General features: G+C 47.7%; 1 long non-coding RNA gene across 1 annotated transcript; it reads right to left on the bottom strand.

Moving 5' to 3' along the window:
• Positions 1 to 309: 309 nt before the first annotated feature.
• LOC125319351 lies at positions 310 to 5,142 on the bottom strand. The gene is made up of 3 exons (XR_007200673.1): positions 3,725 to 5,142; positions 3,067 to 3,215; positions 310 to 1,408 (listed from the first exon to the last, which is right to left on the bottom strand). It is a non-coding gene; the product is annotated as an uncharacterized LOC125319351 (long non-coding RNA).
• Between the last annotated feature and the right edge of the window lie 13,508 nt (positions 5,143 to 18,650).

Below are 18,650 nucleotides of genomic sequence, written 5' to 3'. Positions count from 1 at the left end.
ATTCTGTAAAATCAATTTGCCATTGCTGCCCAGGTCCACAGCCTTTCCCAATTTCTCCAACTTTAGGTTTTGGAATATTTTTCGGATTAGTTTGGAGGCAGAGACCACACTGGCGAGTTACTTGTATCACTGCACCTTGCAATCTCCTAGCCATAATCCTATCTTTCAAATAATTGTACAAAGCATCCACTCCTCAGTGTGTTTTCTCATGTTTTCTGCACTAGTGACCACAACAAATAAGAAGGTACTATAAGCTTGTTATCTTTAGTTACAGCCCATCCCTCTTGATTATAACTTGCATTTTCTTTCTTAATAAGTTTCTTATCTTTCTTGTTGTATTCTGGCCTACCTTCAAGGCAAATCTTTCCATCTGGTATTAATGTTGCCTCTACCTTTTCACTGGGTACTTCACCTTTGGCTGCGTCTTTTGCCTCTCTGTCCACCAGCATATTTCCCTCTTCCAATTCAGAACTCACTTTTTGGTGTGCTTTAATGTGCATGATAGCTACCTTCTCAGGTAACTGAACTGCATCCAGCAACTTTAGTATCTCCGATGCATGTTTGATACTCTTCCCTTGTGAATTTAACAGTCCTCTCTCTTTCCAGATGGCTCCATGTGCATGAACCACCCCAAATGCATACCTTGAGTCTGTATAAATGTTAATCTTCTTTCTTTTTGCCAATTCTAAGGCTCGGGTTAGAGCAATTATTTCAGCCTTTTGTGCAGAGGTGTTCGTTGGCAATGGCCTAGACTCTATTACCTCTCGGCTGGTGGTAACTGCATACCCAGCATGTCTCTTTTCACTGATAACATAGCTGCTTCTATCAGCGAAGCAGGTCTCAGCGCCCTCGAGAGGAGTGTCCTTCAGATCTGGGTGACTGGAGTAAGTGGCCTCGATGGTCTCCAGGCAGTCATGGTTTACCGGTTCTCCCAGGTTCCCACTGAGGGATGAAGCTGGGTTCACAATGTTAGTCACCACAATTTCAACATCATCTTGTTCTACCAGTATGGCTTGGTACTTCAGGAATCTCTGAGGGGAGAGCCAATGTCCCCCTTTTGCCTCCAGGACTGCAGATACTGTGTGAGACACTAGCACAGTCATTTTCTGGCCCAGGGTAAACTTGCATGCCTCTTAGATATTTATTGCTACTGCTGCAATGGCTCTGAGGCACCCTTGCCATCCCTTGGCTGCTGCATCCAGCTGTTTGGAAAGGTAGGCCACTGCCCGCCGATAGGGTCCCAAGTCTTGTGCCAGTATTCCCAAGGCAATCCCTTGCTTTTCATGAGAAAACAAAAAGAATAGTTTACTCACGTCTGGAAGTCTCAGGGCTGGAGCTGACAAGCGGGCCTTCTTCAGTTAGTCGAAAGCCTGTGTTGCTTCCTTTGTCCACTGCAGGCTCTTGTTTCCTTCCATAATCAATGCATATAAAGGTTTAGCAAGCAACCCATAATCATTAATCCACAGTCTGCACAACCCTGTCATACCTAGAAAAGTTCTCAGCTCTTTTGCTGTCTGGGGTTTCAGGGTCTGGCATATTGCTTCTTTGGGCTCTTGTCCCAGGGTTCCTTGTCCAGCACTTATTTCATAGCCCAGGTAAATAACTGTTTGCTTTACCACCTGGGTCTTCATTTGGGACACCCGATACCCTTGCAAGCCCAAAAAGTTTAAGAAGCTGTCATGGGTTAGCAAGCATAGTCCCGGAAGTGATGTTCTTGCAAAGGGGTGCTTACAGCTTCCTCTGTGACCTGATAGAACCTATCAGCTGGCCAGTTTGAATATGGACAATTCTTTGAGCCACTTAAAGTTGTGACCGCCTCTGTGATCCACACTTAAGAATCGACCCCCTCCCCCAATAGCTCTGTCTCGTTTCTGGTGTTGGGACAGATGGCTGCGGGCCCTGTGCAGGGGCCAGGGGGCCCGGCCCAGGCCCTGCTTGGGCCAGGCTGGGCCGGGCTACGGCCATCCTGGAGCCGATGGGCCTTGTTCCACCCGCAGAACCACCCCCCCCCCCCCCCCCCCCCCCCAGCAGGGCTGTGGGCAGCCGGAGCGGCTCCTCCTCTCCAGTGCTGCCAAGATTCAGCTAAAGCTGCACTGCTGTCCGGCAGAGGTCATGTGATCAACAGCGATAAGCCTCATTCCAGCTGCAAGGCCTAGGTGAGATTAACCCTTTTAGTGCTATGAAGAGCTGAAAACCTGAGGGAAGAGAAAGAGGAGATGCTTAAAGCTGAAATTCTGTTGTGAAGCTATGATATATCAGAGTACCCATTGTAATTTCATGAAGGCATGAGGGGTGGAGCGTTCAACTTGTACTTGTGAGCAAAAGCACCCGCGCTGAGATAGGCAGATGCTGAAGCAGCTGTAATGTCATGAGAAGTTTGAACAGGGAGAGATGGAAGAGATGAGGACTCTTACTCCAAATGGGAAAGGAGAAAACCTCAGTTCCTAGAGATGCTCCCAGAGATAGTCCTAAAGATGAAGATGAGGAAGACCCTTTGCTCCCAGGGAAGGAGAAGGGCCTCTGTTCTTAGAGATGAAATGCCCCCAGGGATGGGTGAAGAGAACTCTTGTTTCTGAATGGCTCAACCTTAAAATTGTACCCCAGTAATTTCCAGAGTGGACCCTCAAAAGCAGTTGTGGGAAAAGCTGCAAGTTGGAGGGAAGGGACTCACATGCGAGCAGAGAACCAACCCAGGCGGCTGGCTCGTTGTGATAATGCTTTCATAGCATGGACAAGAGAGACTCCTCTTCCTAAATGGACTGAACAAGGTTATTATGGAAGTGGTAAACAGCCTGAACATCTTAAGGGTTGTCTTTTTACATTGTCACTGGGAGAAGGGAGAAAGGTGGTGGGAGGAGAAGTGTTCTGAAGGTGTGGTATGATTTTTTTCTTCTTTTAGGTCTGTTAATAAACTTCTTTATATTCTTTCAAGTTTGGTGCCTGCTTTGCATTTCTCCTAATTCTTATCTCACAGAAGGTAAACAGTAATGAGTATTTTGGACCAAACCACTACACTAAATTGGTGTTTCTGCCCAGTTTCGAACCAAACCCGCTACAGAAGCTTACCGTCCAGTCCACACATGCCTCTTGGATCTGGGTGGCTATTAAAAGGTCATCCACATACTGGAGCAGCTGTCCTTCTCCCGGTGGGGGTTCCCAGGATTCTAGATCCTTCGCAAGCTGTTCTCCAAATATTGTAGGGGAGTTCTTGTATCCTTGGGGTAATACACACCATGTGAGTTGAGTTTTGTGTCTACTCTTGGGATTCTCCCACTCAAATGCAAAAATTTTCTGGCTGGCTTCATGGATGTTGGAACCCAAAGTGCAGGGAGTGTTTCTCTGCCTGTCCTGAAGGACCCACCCTCCCAGGAAAACAGTGTTTTTAACCTTCGTCCATGGAGAAAGCTGCCAAGTCTTTGGGATGAATTAGAATCTACAAGGGTGTGAGTTAGGTGGTAGTATAATATATAGTTTGTTACAGAGCGAAAATTTAGAGTTTTTAGGTTTATTAGTATGGTAAGTAGATGAAGGCAAGATGAAGGATCCCTGTGGTTTTTCAGGTCTCTTCCTTCTTCTTCGCCTACTCCATTTTCTGCAGTGTTGGTAGTACAGAATGATTGGTTAGAAAATGCTGCAGTACAGGGCTACGTGAATGGATAGTTCATTAGGCATTGGTAGAAAAGCAAAAATAATGTACGTACTTAGTAACTATTGGGTAATTTACCTTTAAAGGCCTTGAGTTTTCCTGCATTTGTCTTTTGGTATTTGCTCTGCTTCATGCTGTGTCGGCGGCATGTAAATTACTGATAAGATGTAATAAACAATCTGAAGACCGAGAAGATCCAAAAGTCCCGTTCGTCTCTTATTCCGGGCAAGGACTTTGTCCCCCATCCGGGGAGGACACGTGGGGGGTCGAGAACCCGCACATCTGGTGCCCGCGTGTGAGGCCCTCACTGAGATACCGTGCCAGGAGACCACTGGACAGCAGTCAAGGAGCAGAAACATATAACCTCCAGAGACGGTAATTGGAAGTCCAGGACCTTGTGAACCGGTGCACAGGGGCCAGAACACCGTGACCTGCTGGACAGACCGCGGACTGGGACTCCAAGGACCGATAAAAACAACTGAGAGCTGGTAAGCTGTCCAAAACTAGAAATGGGAAGGGGTCTCTCAAAAACAGAGACGGACGTACTTAATAGCTTAGAAGCTATGATTAAGAAACACTCAGTAATTATTGCCAGAAAGGAATTAGAAACCTTGTTATCCTGGATAAAAAAAGAATACCCAAATGCTACAGTAAAGGATCTTTACAATCCACGTTTTTTGGAAAATGCAAATATGGCGCTTTATCATTTGGCAACTTTAAACGATAAATTTGCGGCAAGCCTACTATCACCTGGCAGAGTACTTTATCAAGTAATCCAGGAGGCAAAAACATCCATTTCTCCTAAAAAAGAGGCTTTGCAAACTCCCCAGGACCTCCAAACCGTTCCATTAAAACCTGGAACCTCTAAACTTGCTGCAGAAACTGTCCAAAAGCCTCCAATAGCGGCAGGAGCTCATCAGACCCCCCTCACAACTCCGGGGGAAGACATCCCACCCGAAATACGGGGGGAAATCTCCGCCCTTCTTAGCATGGACGATGACCCATCCCTGCAGTCGGGAAGATCGGTGGAGGGGACAGCCATAGTAAAACCTAAAAAGAGTCTTGTGCCAGACCCGCAGTTAAAACTTTTAATAGGTCCTACAGAAGAACATGATACGACCTTTTTCAAACTCTCTCCAACTGCGCGTGATCAGAGGGAAAGGGGGGGGGGGGGGGGCGGGGGTGTCTGAGTCTTCCCTTTCTGTCACTCCCGCAGTTTCCCAAAAGGCAGAGCCGGTCTCCGAGGGCATGGTTTCCCTACCCCCGCCGTCTCTGATCCCGTGCGCACCCTCCGTTACTGCCCAAGCCACAGGGGAACATTTACCGGCGTCTTCCGAGATCCTTCCGTCGGGGGGGGCCGGTTGCGCAACTCGTAGACGTTAGCTCACCTCCTCCGACATCACAGGCAGTTTCGGGACTGGCAACCATCATCCCGCGCAGCCCCGTCTTGCGGGGATGGTTCCGGAACAATCCTGCTTCCCGATTCTCCAGCCCACTTCCGGGTTCGACTCCCATAGCTCGGTGCAGACTGCGAGATTCCCGTCGCTTGCTGCTTGCGTCATCACTCCCGCCGCTCCTATTCCCCCTTCCTTCGCTACATCTCTTTCGCGTTTGGGCTACGTTATCTCTGCGACTGCGCAGCATGGTGTATCGCCCATAGCTCCCTCACCCTATGATACCACAGCTACCTGCGCAACTGCGATTCGCCCGGACCAGTGCCGCCTCACAGATGCAGCGGCGTCTAACCAGCCCATGCCTTCCACCGCGCCAAGCACGGCGCAGGCCGGCCCCGGCCCCGGCACAGCCACGGCTCCGGCCTCCATCCCACCTATGCCGGCGCCATCTGCTGTTCATGTCAAACCTGCATTAGACCCTCAGCATTCAGTCCATGGAGCAACAGCGCCACCCAGTGGAACAACAGAAGAACTGCAGCAAATTCAATCATATTTCAAATTCAATACCATGGAATTAAAGACGACACCTCCAACACAGCAAAGTCATAATTTTACTACATTTCCTTCTATTCTTCCTCCAGGAGAACAAGATTAAATAAATATTATCCTGGTTAAATGGGAAGTCTCGGAACGAGACATCATTTACAGCACATCCTCTACAAACTACTGAAGATCATTCAGCTGACATTATGGGGCTTTTACAACCACAAGTACCTGCTCAACACCTCAGTGATGAAAATATTATAACCATCACAGCCTCACAAGGCATTCCTATATCATCGCAAGGTTCATCTTATTTTTATACTGCAACAAGTACCACTCCAGTTTTTCCAATACCCACTCCTGGAGTTCATTTTCCACCACAACATTTCACCTCCTCAATGCATCAACACCAATTTCAATTTTCAAAAGACTTTGTACGTCAGCTTTTTCTCCAACTCAAGGAATGCGCTAAAGAATTTCTACCTCAAACATCGTGCACTGGGTTCCCAACCCTCATCCTTGGAACATGGTGGCAGACCCCTACCTGCAACCACTGTAAATATTCCTTCTGTGTCTACATCAATGCCATCTATAGTTCCAGCAACAGCAGTTTCAGCCATCCCACCCCTACTTCCTCATGGTGCACAACCACAGATACCCTTCCCCATTCCTCAAAGAGGAGGGGGAGGGGGAGATGGAATGGATTCTTCGGTCAAGAAGAAACTGCATCCTGGCAAGTTACAAATCCACAGAATGCTGGTATGGATTTGGTTCCGTTTAACACATATGTTTCAAGAAATACATCTGGTTCAACAGACTGGGCAAGCATCAGGAAAAAAGGACTTAAAGAGAGAGACTTTGATATGGCAGAAACAGATAGTATTGTAATGCCAGTGACATATGGGAGACAATCAAAATCCTGCATGGCAACCTCTAGATCATCAAGTCATCAAGGATTTAATGGACGCAGTGAAAAACCATGGATTGGGAAGTCCATACTTTAAACAGCTTTTAAGAGGCACATTCAACAATCATGACATGGTACCTTTTGACTGTAGGAACATTGCCTCAACAATTTTTACAGACACACAACTACTATGGGATGCAAGATGGAGGAAAGCGCTTCATGAGGTGAGAGAAAGATACGCAAGAGGGCTGCATGCAGCTCTCACACTAATTAGCTGGTGATGAACCTCACGATAAACCAGAAGACCAATCAGCGCTCTTGCCTCGAGATGTGCTTGCGGACATCAAAGAAGTGGCACATAAGGCAATCTTACAAATTCCACCAGTCGGAACCCCAGAAGACATTTACACAGAAGTAAAACAAGGTCTTTCTGAGTCCTTCACCTCATTTGTCGATCGTCTCAAGCAAGCCGTGGACAGACAAGTAAGTGATGAAGTGGCGAAACCACATCTGCTGGGAAGTCTTGCATTTGCAAATGCAAATGCAGAGTGCAAACATATAATTAGTGCCATGCCTGGTCAACCGACCATGACTGAAATGATAGAGGCATGCAGTAAGGTTGGCACACCTCAGCATATTGCAACAATCCAAGCAAGCGTTTTAGGACAAGAAATCAGAAAACTCCTTCAAGCGCAGGACGAAAGACTTTCGAAAACTCTCGCAGCGCTTCGTCTAGATTTGCAACAAAGTAACTCCACAGAAGTCATGGCTGTGGAATTCCCTGGAGGACCCTGCTTTAAATGCAGAAAATATGGACACATGAGAAAGAACTGCCCAGGACCTGCAAGAAATGTAAAAGAGCCAGGCATCTGTCCAAGACGTAGAAGAGGAAAGCATTATGCCAATCAATGTCGCTCCAAAACAGATGTGGATGGAAACCTTTTACCTCTTCTGGGAAACTCGAAGAAGAGAGCGGGACTCCAACGCGCTACGACACAAGTGATGGCAATGGTTCAGCCCATAATCCCACAGGGAATACAGCCATGGGGGAACAACAATCAGACTCTATCAGCAGGACCATCTGTAGATTCCCCAAAGACCCAAAATTGCTGCCACCAGGGGCGCAATGCGAATTGGCAGCTTCCAAGTTAGTATGTTTTATGAATGAGAATCATGCAGTGATACACACAGGGGTCACTGGAACATCATGGAAGAGACAAGACTTTTTAATCGTAGGCAAGGACAGATGCTGCATTTTAGGGCTCATTGTTTACCCATCAAGTGTTTCAGCAGACCGTAATGAAGAGCTAACAGTTTTGGCTCAACCTTTATGTCCTCCATTAGTCATTCCAGAAAATACTCCAATAGCCAAGGCCATTGCTTTGCCATCTGTTCCGGTTTGGCCAAATTTAGAAATATATCCTCTGAGAGAAGACACAACCACCCCTTCCCCCCCCAGGTTTGGGAAAAAATAAATTTTCCTCAAAGGAAAGTGAAGGAGATAAAACTATTTATTTACCAAACACACGGGAAAAGGAAAATAAGGCTAAATGATAAAATCTTTCGGTGTGGAGGAAAAACCTGGGAAAGTGTTAGAGTCTTCCCTTTGGTCTCCTCGGAGCTGGGGCTTGGGCCAGGGCCAGGCCCTCTGTGCCCGATGGAAAGTCCTCCCGATGTGCCCTGAGGTTGAAAGCAGTCCAGTAGAAAAGGGAGAAAATCCGGAATTCCAGAGAAGGAAAAGCAAAGTCCAACTCTCAGTCTCTCTCCGGAGAAAAAGAAACTGAAAAACTGGCTGAAAGCTTACTGGAAAGCAGCAAGCCGGGTGCTTCCTCGCTCCCCTGCCGCAGCTGGGGAAAAAAACCCCTGCTATCTCTGCGTGACCTTGAACAAACTGCAAACTGCTTTGAAAAAGTTTTGCTCAGTTTTTTCCTTCCCCCTCTCAGGCTCAGTTTAGAGGCATAGAAAGACACAGAAATTAATTTCTGGGCATAGGCAGCGATATGGGATACACATCAAAAGGTCACCCCAAGACATTCCACCCCTTATCCCATATTGGTGGCTCAATGGCCAAACTAATATATTCTGATTCTGCACACACATTTATTTATTTATATATATATATATATATATATACACAGCTATATACAGTGACAGTGACAATCAGCAAGCAGGGGTATACAAGCATTTCACACTACAGGTGGTTCTCATACAACAATCAGATCTCCCTGCAGTACACAACGTGTTGTGCCATCTTTCTGCATTACCCACCATGTGCAACCAGACCCCTGAGCAAAGACAACCCCACGGATGGGTTTGTCTGTACTCGAGGCAGAATTTATCCACACAGTCTTTCCTAACAGACCTCTGACATGCACTACTGGGACCTTATCTCCATCTACTGTATGCAGGGATTCAGATTGGGCTGGACCAGCTCTATTGGTGGAACCTCGAGTGTTAACTAACCAGGTAGCCTTTGCTAGATGCTGTTCCCAATTTTTGAAAGTTCCCCCACCCAGTGCCTTCAGGGTGGTTTTCAACAATCCATTGCACCGTTCCACTTTGCCTGCAGCTGGTGCATGGTAAGGGATGTGGTACACCCACTCAATGCCATGTTCTCTAGCCCAGGTATTAATAAGGCTATTCTTAAAATGAGTCCCATTGTCAGATTCAATTCTCTCAGGGGTGCCATGCCTCCAAAGGACTTGTTTTTCGAGGCCCAGGATGGTGTTCCAGGCAGTAGCATGAGGCACAGGGTAAGTCTCCAGCCATCCAGTGGTGGCTTCTACCATTGTGAGCACATAGCGCTTGCCTTGGCGGGTTTGAGGCAGTGTGATGTAATCAACCTGCCAGGCCTCCCCATACTTGTATTTGGATGACCGCCCACCATACCACAGGGGCTTCACCCGCTTGGCCTGCTTGATCGCAGCGCATGTCTCACAATCATGGATCACCTGGGAGATACTGTCCATGGTTAGATCCACCCCTTGATCTTGTGCCCACTTATAGGTGTCATCTCTGCCTTGATGGCCGGAGGCATCATGGGCCCATCGAGCTAGGAAGAACTCTCCCTTGTGTTTCCAGTCCAAGTCTACCTGTGACACTTCTATCTTTGCAGCCTGATCTACCTGCTTGTTGTTTGCGTGTTCTTCATTAGCCCTACTCTTGGGGACATGGGCATCTACATGGCGGACTTTCACAACCAGCTTTCTTACTCGGGCAGCGATGTTTTTCCACTCTTCAGCAGCCCAGATTGGTTTTCCCCTATGCTGCCAATTAGCCTTTTCCCACTTTTCTAGCCATCCCCACAGAGCATTGGCTACCATCCGTGAATCAGTGTAGAGGTATAGCTTTGGCCACTTCTCTCTTTCAGCAATGTCCAGGGCTAGTTGAACAGCTTTGAGTTCAGCGAGTTGGCTTGATCCACCTTCTCCTTCAGTAGCTTCTGCAACCCGTTGGGTGGGACTCCATACGGTTGCTTTCCACTTTCGTTTCATCCCTACGATGCGACGAACTGTCGGTGAATAGAGCATAGTGTGTGTCTTCTGATGGCAGTTGGTTGTATGGTGGAGCTTCTTCAGCACGTGTCACTTGTTCTTCTTCATCAGCGAGACCAAAGTTTTCACCTTCAGGCCAATTTGTGATTATTTCCAAAATCTCAGGGTGATTCGGTTTTCCGATACAGGCGCGCTGTGTGATGAGAGCAATCCATTTGCTCCATGTGGCATTGGTGGCGTGGTGGGTAGAGGGAACCTCTGCTTTGAACATCCACCCCAGCACTGGTAGTCGGGGTGCCAGGAGGAGTTGTGCCTCAGTGCCAATTACCTCTGAGGCGGCTTGGATTCCTTCATAGGCTGCCAAGATTTCCTTCTCTGTGGGAGTGTAGTTGGCTTCAGACCCTCTGTAGCTTCGGCTCCAGAATCCCAGTGGTTGACCTCGAGTCTCACCAGACACCTTCTGCCAGAGGCTCCAGGACAGGCCATGGCTCCCGACTGCAGCGTAGAGCACATTCTTCACTTCGGGTCCTGTCCTGACTGGGCCAAGGGCTACGGCATGAGCGATTTCCTGCTTGATCTGGGCAAAATCTTGTTGCTGTTCGGGGCCCCAATGGAAATCGTTCTTCTTGCGGGTAACCAGGTAAAGAGGCCTCACAATCTGGCTGTACTCAGGAATATGCATTCTCCAAAAGCCTATGGCGCCTAGGAAAGCTTGTGTTTCCTTCTTGTTGGTTGGTGGAGACATTGCAGTGATCTTATTGATGACCTCAGTGGGAATCTGACGCTGTCCATCTTGCCACTTTACTCCTAGGAACTGGATCTCTTGAGCAGGTCCCTTGACTTTGCTCTTCTTGATGGCAAAACCAGCTTCCAGGAGAATCCGGATAACTTTCTCTCCTTTCTCAAACACTTCTGTTGCGGTGTTCCCCCACACAATGATGTCATCAATGTACTGCAAATGTTCTGGAGCTTCACCCTTTTCTAGTGCAATCTGGATCAGCCCATGGCAGATGGTGGGACTGTGCTTCCACCCCTGGGGCAGTCGGTTCCAGGTGTACTGCACACCCCTCCAGGTGAAGGCAAACTGAGGCCTGCACTCTGCTGCCAGAGGAATGGAGAAAAATGCATTAGCAATGTCAATAGTGGCATACCACTTCGCTGCTTTGGACTCCAGCTCGTACTGGAGCTCCAACATGTCCGGCACAGCAGCACTCAGTGGTGGAGTCACTTCATTCAAGCCACGATAGTCCACAGTCAATCTCCATTCTCCTTCAGATTTGCGCACAGGCCAAATGGGACTCTTGAAGGGTGAGTGGGTCTTGCTGACCACCCCTTGGCTCTCCAGCTCACGGATCATCTTGTGGATGGGAATCAGAGCATCTCGAGTTGTCCGGTACTGTCGGCAATGCACTGTCGAAGTAGCAATTGGTACTCTTTGCTCTTCCACCTTCAGAAGGCCGACTGCAGATGGGTTCTCTGATAGCCCAGGCAAAGTGTTCAATTGCTTAATGCCCTCTGTCTCCACAGCAGCTATTCCAAAAGCCCACTTGAGTCCCTTTGGGTCTCTAAAATACCCGTACCGGAGGAAATCTATGCCCAAAATGCACGGGGCCTCTGGGCCAGTCACAATGAGATGTCTCTTCCACTCATTTCCAGTCAGGCTCACCTCAGCTTCCACCAAGGTCAAATTTTGTGATCTACCTGTTACACCAGAAATAGAAACAGATTCTACCCCCACATGCTGCGATGGGATTATTGTACACTGCGCACCAGTGTCAACCAAGGCATCATATTTTTGTGGTTCTGATGTACCAGGCACATGAATCCACACAGTCCAAAAAACACAGTTTTCCCTGGCCTCTGCCTGGCTAGAGGCAGGGCCCCTCTATGCCTGGTTATCCTTCTTTCCCTGGGCCTGCACCTTAGAGGTTCCTTCATGGGAATCGGACATGTCATCGTCTTTTCCATCATTTCCGGCAGTTTGGCTACAGGCAACTGGAGCTACTTCCTTTTTGGTAGAACTTCCTTTCTGAAACTTGCGCTCCTTCAATTCACTCACTCGTGCTGCCAGAGCAGAGGTGGGTTGTCCACCCCACCTCTTTGTGTCTTCCCCACTGTCACACAGGAATTTCCACAGCTCACTTCGTGGGATGTTCCTTCTCTCTGGAGAACATCCGCGGAGAAGACACTCTTTAATCTCCTGGTGATTCCTTTCTATCTTATCTTCCATTTTCTGCATATGTGTTTCCACAACTGCGGTTCTTGCGTATGTTGGGCCATGCACAGAGTCTGCATATGCTCGGAGCTTCACTGCCATATCCTTCACAGTCTCATTTGCACCGTAGTCCGGTTTCATTATTGCTAAAGCAGAAGCGTATTCTTGTGGCCCAAGATGTATGAGTTTTCGCCACATGTATGGAATAACTCTGGCCTGGTCTGGACTCCTCAGTCCTGGGTCCTTTGCGAAGACAACCTCTACCACCCCTAGTTCTCTCAGGCATTGGATCCCTTGTTCTATGGTCTTCCATGGGGTTTGCTGCATGTAGAGATCATGTCCGCACATATATCTTTCAGTTACGCCTGTCAAAACCCGTCTCCAGACACTGGTAGAGTCAGCCTCCCTTTTCATCGCTTGGTTGATCACTGGATCATGTGCCAGGGATCCCAAATGCCTCACTTCAGCACCGTCCAGCATCACATCATCACCTGCAGCATCCCGAATATGGACCATCCAACTTATTATGGATTCATCGGACCGTCGGGTGTAATCCTTTCTTAGGCTGTGAAGGTCTTTTATGGACATGGACTCAGTAATGGTTTCTGTGCCTGAGTCAGTTGGTGGCTTTGAGGTTCCTTCCCCTGCATCTTTTGAGGTCCCTTCCCCTGCATCATCATCATCTTTCACTGGGCGATCAGTTTTGGTTGTGTGCTTTTTCCTTGTGATACGAGCCACTGTCAATGGCTTAGACTCTCCATCTGGTTTGGGCTTGCTATCTGGTTTATCTGCAGCCTGAGTGACTGGGGTGTCTGCAGGCTTTACTGATTTATCTTCCTGCCCCTCTACCTTTACCTGCTGCAGTGTGCGATAGGCATATGCCAAAGCCCTACATATTGCAAGGAGCTTGTTCTCATTGGAATTGTCATTGTATTTCTCTTTCAGATATTTCCCCACCTCAGCTGGTTTCTGAACTTGTTCGGGCGAAACTTGCAAACCATTGGGTCAGAGAATTTCTTCAAGATTCGTCCCATATCCTCCCATTCCCCACACCACTCAGGATGTTCCACCTCTGGGACAGGTGTCTTGGCAGTCACCCTAGAAATCTGAGCTCTCATTCTAGACAAGCTGCGAGACATATGGAGGAAGATTATCAGATTAAATACCAGGAGGGTGATCTCTTTAACATCCAGGGGAAACTGAACATTCTCAAAAGATAATGTATCAAATTTAAAGGGAAGGGAAACCCCGTCTCCTCCTCCTCTAACAATCTGGGTGCAATTACTAATAAATTCCCAAAACAGGCTACTGAAGCTAGGACTGGGGTTAGGATGGAGAAACCACTTATCATACACACTTCGAACAGCTGCCTGTACCTCTGTCAACTTCTTATAAATCATTATCACCGAGCGCAAGAAGATAGAAATCCTGATTCGTCTCCCTGCTCTGTAAAATTTACATATCAGGGACAAGATTGGAGCAAGTTGTGGATAGGCAAACAACCCTAGGGACCAAAAAAGCACTAGTACCTCAATGAAGCCTAAGGACCAGAAAGACATGAGTACATCAAGCCAGAGAGACATTATGAACTCAACCAACATGGTGTTTACTTTACCCCAACACAGAATAAGTAAATTCAAACCAAAATGTAATTACTACAGGTTTTTTCACTTTCCTTTCAGCCACGCAGTTGGGCGCCACTAAATTTGTTCCGGTTTGGCCAAATTTAGAAATATCTCCTCTGAGAGAAGACACAACCACCCCTTCCCCCCCCCCCCCAGGTTCGGGAAAAAATAAATTTTCCTCAAAGGAAAGTGAAGGAAATAAAACTATTTATTTACCAAACACACGGGAAAAGGAAAATAAGGCTAAATAATAAAATCTTTCGCTGTGGAGGAAAAACCTGGGAAAGTGTTAGAGTCCTCCCTTTGGTCTCCACGGAGCTGGGGCTTGGGCCAGGGCCAGGCCCTCTGTGCCTGATGGAAAGTCCTCCCGATGTGCCCTGAGGTTGAAAGCAGTCCAGTAGAAAAGGGAGAAAATCCGGAATTCCAGAGAAGGAAAAGCAAAGTCCAACTCTCAGTCTCTCTCCAGAGAAAAAGAAACTGAAAAACTGGCTGAAAGCTTACTGGAAAGCAGCAAGCCGGGTGCTTCCTCGCTCCCCTGCTGCAGCTGGGGAAAAAAACCCCTGCTATCTCTGTGTGACCTTGAACAAGCTGCAAACTGCTTTGAAAAGTTTTGAAAAGTTTTTTCCTTCCCCCTCTCAGGCTCAGTTTAGAGGCATAGAAAGACACAGAAATTAATTTCTGGGCATAGGCAGCGATATGGGATACACATCATAAGGTCACCCCAAGACACCATCTCATGCAACAGAGCAGATCATGCCAGTGACGGATCAGCAGACTTCACTTGGTAATGAAGACGTGGACATTCATGCCACTTAAGTGAAGCAGATAGGCCGTGATCAACCTGTGATCGTTTGCAACTTGACATGTGGAGACAAAACGATCTTAATCAGAGGCACGTTGGACACTGGTGCAGATGTCACAGTCATTTCCTACCTCTTTTGGCCCAGAGACTGGCATTTAAGGGCACCTTTGAGTTCTCTCTCAGGTATTGGAGAAAATATGCTATGCCTGCAAAGCGAGCATGCAATCATTGTCTCAGGACCAGGAGGAAAGAAAGCAATCATTCGTCCCTTCATTGTGCAGAGACCCATTACAGTATGGGAAAGAGACATCTTATCACAATGGGGAACAAAAATAGAAGTAGATTTTTCATAGGGGTCACTGCAGCACTCACCACTATTACCGCAGGCCTGGGCCCTAGGGTATATCACCGTGTCCCGCAGCCATAGGGAGGAGGAGGAGGAGAAGATCCAGCAGGCAGGAATTGTGCAGCAAGATTGATTGATTGAATTATTTTACAAACTCTTTTATAGACTTTCTTCTTCATAGTCTAATTGGACAAAGGACCAGCCACCCCTTGGGGGTGATTGGCTAAAATCCTAAAACATCCATTGTCAAAATATTTTTCTACTATACCATAAACAAGACTTTTCAAGGTTGCAGGTGGCTTGGTTGTTTACATTCCCTGCTACCTCTTCTGTGAGAGAGAAAAGTCTCTCACGAACTTAGAAAATAGCAAAAAAATCCTCGCTAACAGCATTTTTGTACCTACAATTCCCCCTTTTTCTTTTATAAGATAACAACTCTACTATTAATCCTAAATAGAAATCTACATCAGTTATTAATTCTAAATATGTCCTTAAGGCTTTAACTATCTGACTCCATAACAAGAAATTTAAAGTTCAGTCTCTGCTTGTGGAAGGACCATCCCAGTCTCTGCTTGTAGAAGGACCATCCCAGTCTCTGCTTGTAGAAGGACCATCTGCCTGATGGTTGACATCTTGGTCATCATCAGAAGAGTCATTAGGCTGATGATCTACATTCTGGTCACCATTTGTATGGTTGGCATTCTGGTCATCATTTGGAGGTTGCCTGTTCTGCCTCTGGTGCCGTAGGTCAGGGCGAACGCATTTTGAAGGTAGCCGCCGTACCCCAGTATCTGTGGAAATGCAAACATACCCACGACCCCAAACGATAAGCTCACGTGGGCCTTCCCACTGGTTAGTGAGTAAATTCTGTACCCAGACTTTTGCCCGGGGCAGTTGTGTGTCGCCTGCAGACTGCAATGAGAGAAAATGATTCAGAATAACAGGATTATTTGAATTTTGTGGTACTGTAAGGTGATTAATTGTATACAAAGCTTTTGCTAGTCGGCTCTGTGGGGTTTCTCCATGCATTCTCCTTTTCTGTTTGTCCAAAACACGCTTCAAGGTACCATGAGCGCGTTAGACAATGGCTTGGCCAGTAGGAGAATGTGGGATACCAAAGGTATGGTCTATACCCCATAGGTGTAAGAACTGCCGCGTCTTCTCCGATGCGTAGGCAGGACCATTATCGGTTTTCACAGAAGATGGCACGCCCAGGACTGAGAAAGCCAATTTCCAATGGGCAATGACATCACAGCCCTTCTCTCCAGTGTGAGCAGTAGCCCACATAGCCAAGGAGAAAGTGTCAATAGACACGTTCACATATTTCAGCCGACCAAATTCTGGGATGTGAGTTACATCCGTTTGCCAAATCTGCAAGGCTTTTAGCCCTCTGGGGTTTACCCCGGCTGGCAAAGGTGCAGTGAGTCCGTGACAGTCAGCACAAGCGCTGACAATGTCGCGCGCTTCAGTTGGCGTTAAATGAAACTGCTTCTGCAGGGTATGTGCACTTTGATGGAAGAAACCGTGTGATGCCTTGGCTTGTGCAATTTTGTCAGGCTGAGGCCCTACCCACACAGGGTTGGCCAGCATGTCAGCCCTGGCATTGCCTTCTGTTAGAAACCCTGGTAAATTGGTGTGGCTTCGAATGTGCAGAATGTAATACGGATGCCCTCGAGCCTGAATTGCAGACCACAAGGTTTGCAATAGCGAAAACAGAGCCGCATTGTTCACCTCCTTCAGAAGTGAACAATCTAAGCGTTGGGTGATATCTGCTACATAAGCAGAGTCAGTAACCAAATTCAAAGGTTCTTGTGAGAATCGCTAAAAAGCCATGGTAACAGCCCTTAATTCAACTAACTGAGCAGAGTCTGACTTGGATTGGTGTGTTAATGAACCACCACAAAGGCAGTGTAGGACACTGTGCGCCCTTACGCACAGTAACCCCTGCTAAAAATTTGTCCCAATCCATACGCCCCAAGCTGCCAACACATCCCGTCCCCAGAGGTTACGGGAAGTGGTAGCAACATAAGGCCTAATTGTAGCTGTGTGCCCCTCTGGGTCCCTCACCATCACAGGCCGTTCGCTTAAATAGCTCTGTGTGGTTCCTCCTAATCCTGCGATGGACGATCCCACCGGGGCTAAAGGCCATGAGGGAGACCATGCAGAGAAGGAGATGATCGTTACATCAGCACCTGTATCAATCAAACCTCGAAGCTGAGTCTGGGGTGGACGGGCGTTCGGCAGGATCAGGGTACATGTCATCTGTGGCCTTTGGTCAGAGATGTCTGCAGTCCAGAAGGCCTGCGGAAGTCCCGTAGATCCACTGCTGTTATCTTCGTGAGTTTGTTGTTCTATCCTGGGGACACAAGACTTAAAAGGCACTAATTTAGCAAGGCAGGTCTTTTCAGGAATAGTGACAGGGGGTTTTTGCGTGGAGACCATAGCGCAAATCTGACCTTTAAAGTCAGCATCAATAACTCCTGAGGGCACTAAGATTCCTTGATGGGCAACATCAGGTTTTCCCACCAGCATCGCACTGGATCCCTGGGCTAAGGGTCCATATGCACCCAAGGGAACCTTATAAATACCGCTAGAGTCTAAGACGACTGCGGCTGTGGTGTGGACGTCAAAACCGTCTGATCCCTGGGTGCCGTCTGATCCCTGGGTGCCGTCTCTAGGGTGGCCGGGTAGGCCTGTGCCTGTACCTGTGCCACTCTCTGAGGGAGCGACTGCATTGGAGAGCAATTCCCCCTCCTTGCACCCCGGTGGAAGTTTCCCGGCAACGGCCGACCATCGGCATGAGTCTGGGATCTACAATAGTCCAAGCAATGCCCTGCCACACCTCTTGCACTGGGGGATTGGTGTGTTCTCTTTCTGTCTCGGCTTAGGCCGCTTCCGTTTCTTCACCTGTTTTGGTTGCTTTGGTTCATGACCAGAAGATGTGTGAACAGGCTGCAGGAACGCAGCCAAAACAGGCCTTCTCTGGTTCCCAGATCCCACCTTAGCGCAGGCTTCGACCATGTCTGTTACCTCAGGATCCCCTGGTAAGGCATCTATGATTTTTCTGCACTTCTTGTTTGCGTTATCTCTCACTAACTGCCTTAACAACAACTGTCTTAACCCGTCATCCTCAACCTGCTTCTCGAGAGAAGCAGCGACTTTCTCTACAAAAGAGAGGAATGACTCTGATTTTCCTTGAACTATTTCAGTATATCGCTTTCTGGGCACAGGCAGCTCTATGGTTTTCAACAGGGCAGCCATGCCAACCTGTTGAGCTTGCTGCAGGACGCTAGAGGACAAAGTACCCTGTAGACTGGGATCAGAGAAGGGACCAGTCCCCATCAAAGCATCCATTCCTGCTGTCTGTCTAGGATCCGCAGCAGGGAGCTGCATATTCGCTAATGCAGCCTTGCTGGCCAGCTTTCTCCAGGTTTTCTCAAAAACTGTAAATTGTACAGGTTGAAATAGAATTTGACCTAAGTGTCTGATATCAAATGGAGCAAGTAAATCTGTATTTATCACCCTTATTATCTGCATAACCTCAGCAGAACCTAGTACATATTGTGCCACCTTGGATTGGAGGTCCTGGGCAACTTTCCAAGCAATTACCTCATGCTTGTCATGCTCCCCTGAATCTGGGAGAGCCTTATACACTGGGAAAGCTTGGATCTCTTTTGG

Source organism: Corvus hawaiiensis, chromosome W (assembly GCF_020740725.1).
Source record: "Corvus hawaiiensis isolate bCorHaw1 chromosome W, bCorHaw1.pri.cur, whole genome shotgun sequence".
In the NCBI taxonomy this organism is placed as follows: Eukaryota; Metazoa; Chordata; class Aves; order Passeriformes; family Corvidae; genus Corvus; species Corvus hawaiiensis.
This window is presented reverse-complemented; position numbering and strand designations above follow the sequence as displayed.